The following is a 6,881-nucleotide window of genomic DNA, read 5'->3' on the forward strand; positions in this document are numbered from 1 at the left end:
TGTTCCATTCACCACCCCGAAAAGGCAGCTTACATTCAACAATAGTAACAATATCCTATTTCGAATATTAACTGTGTAATTCGCATACAGTAAATTATCAAAGTACTTTTCAGTTGCGAATGTACGCCCAGATATCCTTTTATTTGCATAGCGTAACTGTTTAAAACCCGGGACGCAGTGTTACCATATGCAAGCACCACAGGTGGGTGGACAGATGGAAAAAAACAGAGTATAGTCATCCGATTAACATCAATTGGGAAGAGAGGGCTCCAGGGTTAGCATGTACATTTCCACACAGAAGGTAGTTGCGAGAGACTTGAGTGACTTTAGTCACCATGACCATGTACAGTAAGTAATCAATGTGTATCTTTGCCATCATTGGGTTTAGTGATTTGTAAAGTGTTTGCTGCTATTAAGCTGTATTGTATCGAAATCATGTACCTGTGATAGTTGGAGTGAAATTTTGTGTTCCTTTTGAGATTTTCTTGGAATCTCATGGTAGCGTGGCCACATTGTGTCCTCGGTACAGGAAAGTGTAATCTAACCTCATTTTTGTTCAGTAACCTTGTAATTTTGTAAATATGGTATCAGAGAACCTTATTTTTTACAATAAAATCAACAAAATTCCGTGCGTTTCCATTGAGCTGTCCTTGTGTAAGGGCTGGGGCTTTTCCCTTCGGGTAGGACTATCCCCCTCATAACATCGTGACATACTGTGCATATTTGTTTTATAATGGTAAACTTGTTTAAACAGTAATTAAACACGACATCAGCTGACATTTGTTTTGTATTGTATGTATGGTGTGAGGACCAGAGATTAAGACAGGTAGCTGGGTACTGATGATTTATTTACAGACAAACTGGGTTGACATAGACAGGTGCGGACGGATATGTAGTGCAGTCTCGCACCGCAAACAGAAATGACTCCGAGACAGTAAATTTGTGTTTTCTTACAGACATTCATTTAGATATAATTAAGCGTACAAATAATGGAATTGCATGTGTTATACATCGGCGAAAAGGCCGCGGAACACTCTATCAGACGGAAGTAAGAACAACGCGACTTGATGATTGAGTTCGATGAAAATAGGGAAAAAGCGTTGTCCTTACAAATACTCCGCCCCAAGACAATGATTATGGAGTAATTATTGGATGACAATCTTGAGGCAGGGGGCGACCCCGTGTCCTTGTGACACTTGTTGTGGGGCATCCTCGAGTATAGTCCTTCGGTTCTGCTGATTGACAGGATGCCTCCTCTGGCGGTAGCCTGGGGGGTTCTACTGTATGACGGGCTACCAAGACTGCGAGAGAGAGAGCTGCATTGTGTGTGGTGGGCCGTGGTGATCCCCAGGTGCAGCAGCGGCGTAGGTTGGGCTGAGGAAGTCCCCAGCGCGGCAGCGGCGTCCCGCGGGCAGAGCGGAACCACAAGTGAGCAGCGGCGTCAGCAGGTCGAGGAAACCCAAAGGTAGCGGCATCGGCAGGCAGGGGAGGCCCACGGGCGTGGCAGCGGTGTCGGTGGGCCGAGGAGGACTGCAGGCGGCGGTGTCAGAAAGGGTGAGCAGGTTCACAGGTGTAGCATCGACATCAGGAAGGCCAAGCGAGCCCCAGGAATAACGGCAGCGTCGAGGGTTTGAAGAGGCCCACAGGCAGCAACGTCAGGGGGCCGAGCAGGCCCACGTGTGCGGCAGCGACAAAGGAGGCTGCGACGTCGGATGGATGTTTCTGAATCGCCGCCTGAATTTTGTGTTGGGTGACCAGCACCCAGCTACCCGTCCTCGAAATAAACGCCAAAACACGCTGGGAAGCAGTGCCGTAATTAGTCCGTTAATGGCGTTGGTGTCGTCCTCGCAGTGGAGTTTTCAGAGACCTAAACTGTGGTGCCGTATTGAGTCCGTTAAAGGTTCTCTGAAGGTGAGCGGCCGTAATTAGTCCGTTAAAGGCTGGGCCTAAACCGCTGTGTCACCAACTCCGGGAGGTCACCAGTTGTGAGGACCAGAGATTAAGACAGGTAGCTGGGTACTGATGATTTATTTACAGACAAACTGGGTTGACATAGACAGGTACAGACGGATATGTAGTGCAGTCTCGCACCACAAACAGAAATGACTCCGAGACAGTAAATCTGTGTTTTCTTACAGATATTCATTTAGATATAATTAAGCGTACAAATAATGGAATTGCACGTGTTATACATCGGCGAAAAGGCCGCGGAACCCTCTATCAGACGGAAGTAAGAACAACGCGACTTGATGATTGAGTTTGATGAAAATAGGGAAAAAGCGTTGTCCTTACAATGGTGGCCTCTAGTTTTAGCAACTAGCTTCGTAGGCTACCATGCCACTGTAGCGTAATCAAGTGCAGTATCTTGATGGGCTTCTTAAATAGTAATAATCTTATTATTGTTAAATTAAAGTGGATCAATGGGCTTGGCTTCCTCACGCCTCCCTACTAACAGCTACTGACTAGGCTTTACCCCATTTTCAAAACTGTCATTTTTGGTAATTGTTAATAGGGTTTCTTCACTCTTTATATGTAATTACCTGGGCAGTGGTTGTTCATGTGATCTGGTATCAGCATAAAAATGATTAAAGGTTCAGATTCTGTCAGTTGTCTCTTGGCTGTTATACAAGTTATCAAAACGCCAAAGCATAAGAAAGTCAAGTTTGCCCCTCTGCCAATGTATCCCTGTGGTGTTTGTAGTCAGAGGCGTAATAATGCAAATGTCATACAGTGCTCAGAATGTGCAGATTGTGTACTAATGGATAAAAGTCTCCTGAATGAGTGGAGTAAGAGTTCTCTAAAATTTTACTGTTCATCATATGTTAGAGCTGAAGATGGTAGTTACAGCTCTGAGAAGTCTTTATTCAGGTATGCAAATATTATAAGTGCCGCAGTGGCGTGATCGGTATGGGCATGGTCAGGGTGACCAGATTTTGAAAACTGAAATAAGGGACACCTAAATTGGAGAGGTAGTTGAACAATATATATATATATATATATATATATATATATATATATATATATATATATATATATATATATATTGACCTTTTCTGCCTCTGTAGAATTTTTGCTGATAATATATATATATATATATATATATATATATATATATATATATATATGTATATATATATATATATATTATATAATATATATATATATATATATATATATAATATTATATTATACCTTTTCTGCCTCTGTAGAATTTTTTGCTGGGAATAATGATCTTATTTCTAACACGGATCCAGCTGAGGCTGCTTGTTTATTTGATTTGTGCTGCTGTTGATCCATGCTGTCGCACATCCCTCAGTCAACCGTGCGTAATGCTAAAATTCCTCCAGCATATTTTGCAGTACGCTCCGCTTTTGTTGTTTTGGGGGACGAGACATTGCTTTAACTTACCGTAATTTTGCCACTCTGGTCTAAAAGTACATTTCCTCTTCACTTTTTTGTTGCAATTTTTGTAGGACATGCTGCCTTATGTTTAAAAATATCAAATACCAAGACAGATTTGTTCGTTCTCGGCCCACTGCACTGTTGCCAATTTTGGGCGGCCGCCTTTACCCCGTATTTTGCAAAATTTCACTAGTATATTGGATTTTCTTTTTTTCAAATATTGAAAATACGGGACAATAGGCGTCCCGGGGAGGGTCGATACGGGACACGGGACAGATGTCATAAATATGGGACAATCCCGTCAAATACGGGACGTCTGGTCACCCTGGGCCTGGTACTTCGGTAGCCGCGAATTCGATTCTCGAGCATTCCACTGAGGGGTTAGAGATGTGTATTTCTGGTGTTAGAAGTTCACTCTCGACGTGGTTCGGAAGTCCCGTTACTGAACAACCACTGGTACCATGAAACGTAAAAACACCATACAAACAAACAAGCAAATATTGTTATGTTAAATTATTATGTTAATAGTTTAAAAATATATTTTCAATTATCTACCAAAATTGTCTGATATCATTATACACAAGACTATATTACAAAGTGTTTCTCATTGTCTAACTTATGTGACACATGCTACTAATTAAATTGCTCTTATCGCTATACTACTTCCATCTTCAAGTGCCCTGTTTAAATAAGTTTGCAATCCTAAAACAAGTATACACAGTAATTAAACAAGTTTACAAATATAAAACAAGCACATCTGGATCGTTTAGGATGTTTCGTGGGCAGTTTCGGTAAATAGTGAGACCCGTAGCTACCTGCAGGTTTTAGTAAGATGAAAACAAAGTAATTGTTCTTTTATGCGGTGATATTTATGTTTTGTGACCAGAACTTTTACTTGTTCGACCTCGGATCTCCATCTTAATGAAATACAAAAGTCGTACATAAGTGCTACTACCAAAAATTTCTCATGACAGCTCGTCGCTTCTGCCATCTATTGGTAACCATAGTAACTGCAAAATGTAAACAAACTGAGTATTTTGCGACGGAACGGTGTCAGTGGTAAAATTCCAGTTATTTGTATAGCGATTCAGTTATTTTACCGATTGATTATCCCAAAAATGACCTTTAAGTTTAAAATTTGTGGAATTGGGAGGGTTTGAAAGTCATTCCAGCTATTTTGCTCGTTAGCTAGATAGCCCAATGGGGTGCCGTGGCCAAGGCTATGAAAACATTTGAACTTTCCAAATGTTTTGTAAACAGACTACTATTAGTATTCCGTATCATAGGAATTCGAAAAGATCGTTGCTGGCCCAAAAGAAATATCCTGCCCCTTGGGCGGTGTCAGGTAAGCTCGTGATGGTGGTGTTGCTAAGTGCATGTTCTGTCTACCCCATAGTTTAGCGGAATGTAGACTGAAATTACGATACGACCTTAGTCTAATGTAGCCTAGTAATTGCAGACTAGGTAAATGCTCCTTATATGTAAGCAGCTTGTGTGGAACAATGGGCCTACTGGCATCAGGTAGGTAGCCTATTACTACTAGGTACCTACCTTGGAAATTGACTTGCCCACTCGACCCACCTTTTAGAAAAAGTACTTCTACACATCCTGACGCCGGAGATGGACACCAATCATGAGTCATTGGTCGTGGAAGCAACACCTCAAGACTTCTACTTTCCTCTCAATATTTTTGTGTTTTCTCCAAAAGTGCAAAATAATGTCATAATTTAAGCTTAAACAGAAGTTAATGAGTTAATGAAAGTCTAGCCATGCACAATGCAAACTTAAGGTAAAAAACCGTAGGGTACAGAGTGGACCATGTACGATCAGCGTGGACAATCTAAAAAAAGTACATTATAACGTGTCCTGACATTGGAGATGGGCATCAGTCGCGACTTGTTGTTGGTGAGAAACGGAACAGAAGACCTCTACTCTCCTTTCGAAGTAAGTATTTTCTCCAAAGTTAGAAATTAAGGCCAAATTTTAAGATTTAAACAGAGGGTAGTGATAACGGTGTCAAACGTAGTGCAAATCTCACCAAAACGCGTTCAACATTTTTACTTACAACTCGAAGTACTATTTAGAAGATTGACGCAATCTCGATGTTTACGGTGTCGCTTGTGTCAATAAACTAACCATTTCCTGTGATAAATCTGCACACCACTTGTACTGGGGGCCAACAGCCAGCTTGTACCACAGACGATGGGCAGCTGGTTTCATCACACAAAATCGGCGGAAAACTTTCCCTCACCGAGTAAACAACTGTTTTGTATAAGACGACGAAGAGTGCACTTCGATAGTTTTTTAAATACATAGTAAAGCATCAATATTTTACATATTTATGATTATTAATTTGAAAATATTCGTTTTGTTCCGACACGGCATACAAACCTTCGGTCCTTTTACAATAGGAAGGTACTAGCGGCAGCTGGATAGGTCGTAAGCTTTCGAACAAGGGGTTCGGTAGTTAACTGCTTGTCCGACAGGCGCGCGCGCGCGACTGGGAGGTAAACAAATCACTTTTGCTTTCGGCCTCACAGCGAGTAGACGTGTGTGTTCGACGCTCTCTGCCCGCTTCTCGTCGTTTGCTTTCCTTGAGTATATGGCTGTGTTTGTGTATGAAAGAATCATTGTAAGTACAATCATTTCTCTTTTTTCATTGAATTGTGATATTTTGGTCAATTATGGAATCTCCTCGCCTCGCTACCCCCCCACGGAGACTATGCCCGGGTACCGAAGGGGCGTAATGCGGGAAGTTCCGCTCATTCCCGGAAATTGACCCACATGTTTTGTGCGCTCGGTGTCGGGGGCGCGAATGCACCCGAGCCGAGCCATGTGAAGTTTGTAATAATTGGTCGGAAGGCGCAGTGGATTTTGTATGAGGGCAGGAGAAGCGAAGGCCTGCAAAGGAGTCGTCGGAAAGCTCTCCCGGCGACTCCTTTGGTTTTTACGGACACTTCGTCGTCTTTCCTGCCCGCCCGCTCAGCTTCCACGTTTGCGCCTTCCCCTTCGGGGGTTTCTAGGTCCTTCTCCTCACCTGACTTGTCGAGTGTGGAGGAGGGCGCTAGATACCCTGACGTCGAGTTGTACTCTGGGTCCTCTATCCGTTCGTCTTCGGGCGAGCGGGTAGAGGAGCCTGCTAATCACCCGGACTTTGCCTTCCTCAGGTGCGGTTGCCGCGAAGGACGACCTCGGACAGGTGTGGGCATCGTTGGGGCTGCAGGGCGTGCCGAGTGTCCAGGGGCTGCTCTACCATCTCGCTGGCTCCGTGGCGGTCACTCATGCGACGGTTACGACCACCACCACGACCCTTACAACACCTGGCTACGCTTCACCTCCTCACCTGGTGTACACCCCGCACGCGGTCTTCTGTAACACCTACTACATCGGTGCAGGGGCCAGTTCGCCGTATCACGGGGGAGTGTGATCCGCCACCTGGGTTTGCCGTGCTGCCGCGACCGGACTTCGTGTGCCCGAAG

General features: G+C 43.7%; 1 protein-coding gene across 4 annotated transcripts in view; it reads left to right on the forward strand.

The window, feature by feature from the left end:
• Window positions 1-248: 248 nt before the first annotated feature.
• Window positions 249-6,881, forward strand: part of LOC135216336 (ubiquitin-protein ligase E3B-like) — a 776,183-nt gene continuing 769,550 nt past the window's right edge. For 2 of the 4 annotated variants that reach the window (XM_064251539.1, XM_064251543.1), the window contains exon 1: window positions 4,399-4,747. The gene's annotated coding sequence lies outside the window, so the exon portion shown is untranslated. Of the gene's footprint in view, window positions 349-4,398; window positions 4,748-6,881 lie in introns of those variants that run through there. The other 2 variants (XM_064251540.1, XM_064251541.1) reach the window with 2 other exon arrangements.

This window comes from Macrobrachium nipponense, chromosome 6 (genome assembly GCF_015104395.2).
Source record: "Macrobrachium nipponense isolate FS-2020 chromosome 6, ASM1510439v2, whole genome shotgun sequence".
NCBI classification, from domain to species: Eukaryota; Metazoa; Arthropoda; class Malacostraca; order Decapoda; family Palaemonidae; genus Macrobrachium; species Macrobrachium nipponense.